General features: G+C 43.1%; 1 non-coding gene across 1 annotated transcript; it reads right to left on the minus strand.

Moving 5' to 3' along the window:
• Window positions 1-476: 476 nt before the first annotated feature.
• Window positions 477-549, minus strand: trnak-cuu (transfer RNA lysine (anticodon CUU)). The gene has a single exon. It is a non-coding gene; the product is annotated as a tRNA-Lys (tRNA).
• Between the last annotated feature and the right edge of the window lie 910 nt (window positions 550-1,459).

Here is a 1,459-nt window from a genome sequence, read left to right on the forward strand (position 1 = left end):
AGGTTAAAGTCAAAGGGTGACAGGTCCTTTTCGGTAGCCGCGCCACGCTTATGGAACCCTCTTCCCTTATGCATTAAAACGGCTCCTTCTGTGGATGTTTTTAAGTCGAGATTAAAATCATATCTTTTTAGTACGGCTTTTAATGTTGGTTAGAGCTCCTACTCTATTGTTTTAATGTTTGTTTTTGTCTTTCCTTTTGTTAAATGTCTTCCTGGAAAGCACTTTGGTCAACGGGAGTTGTTTTAAATGTGCTATAGAAATAAAGTTTGTATTGTATTGTATTGTATTGATCCCTTACTAGAGTTTGCTTGACAGGAGACATACGGTAAGGCCTTTGCTTAATAGGTACTCGGTGGTTAGTGTATATGCAGTGTTGTAAGACATCTGTTCGTCCAAGTTGAAGTGTACATACTTGTGTTGGTCTCCAAGATGTTTTGTAATTGTTGTTTGTCTTCCAGTGTGTCTTCCATAAGTGGCGCCCAACGTGGGGCTCGAACCCACGACCCTGAGATTAAGAATCTCATGCTCTACCGACTGAGCTAGCCGGGCTGCACCATGCTAGGGAAAGCAACTGTTGTCTCCGTTTATACATTGTCCGCCAGTGCATTTCTCGACCCCACACGACTTCATACACCACTTGGAACTTGGAAGATCCACGCCGGGAAACAATAACAGTACTAGGGCTGTCCTCGACTAAGGATTTACATGTTCGAATCAGAATTGTCGAATCTTTTCATAGTCGACCGATAGTCGAATCATCTATGTGTGTGTGCATGGGTTGGGAGGGGGTCAGACCACGTACAAATTGATAACTTTTATTTTCTTTCACAAGCAGCACACATAAACATAAAGTGACCAAAACTGTCTTTCAAGTAATAAACAAAGACAAAACTGACGATGCTAGCCTAGAAATCTAGACGCACCCTAGCGGCCGCAAAATATATTTGCTGCCAGGGTTTAGTCTAGGCACTCACAATACACTTAACCGCTCCAAAAACCAAAATTTGGTCAGGCCAATCACATCGTGTGTAGCGTCTGTGGGGCGGGCTTAACATGATGACGACAGAGCTGCAACGGTTCCTACTTGAAAACAAAGAATGGCTGCTGCTGCTGGCGAACAGCTTTCTTTTGAAGCGGCTTTGGCCGCGACTCTGAAGGACTTAGACTTATGTTTTTCTTTGAGAGAAGAGCAAATAATCCTACTGAAGTCCTTTTTATGCAAGAAAGATGTGTTTGGAGTTTTGCCGACTGGTTACGGTAACTACGTCACCTTCTTCGTTGCTCTGATTAGTCATAGCGCTATCCTATTGCGTGCAGAGGCATTTTGAGGGACAACCTTATATCCCGCCCCTTGCATTGAGCCGTTTGTGTGAAGAGTTGCCAGACCTTACATCTTGATGTAGGTCTGGCTAACCAGGCTATGACGATGCATTTATATATATTTTTTTAAGGTAAAATG

The sequence above is a fragment of the Paramisgurnus dabryanus genome, chromosome 2, assembly GCF_030506205.2.
Source record: "Paramisgurnus dabryanus chromosome 2, PD_genome_1.1, whole genome shotgun sequence".
Classification (NCBI taxonomy): Eukaryota; Metazoa; Chordata; class Actinopteri; order Cypriniformes; family Cobitidae; genus Paramisgurnus; species Paramisgurnus dabryanus.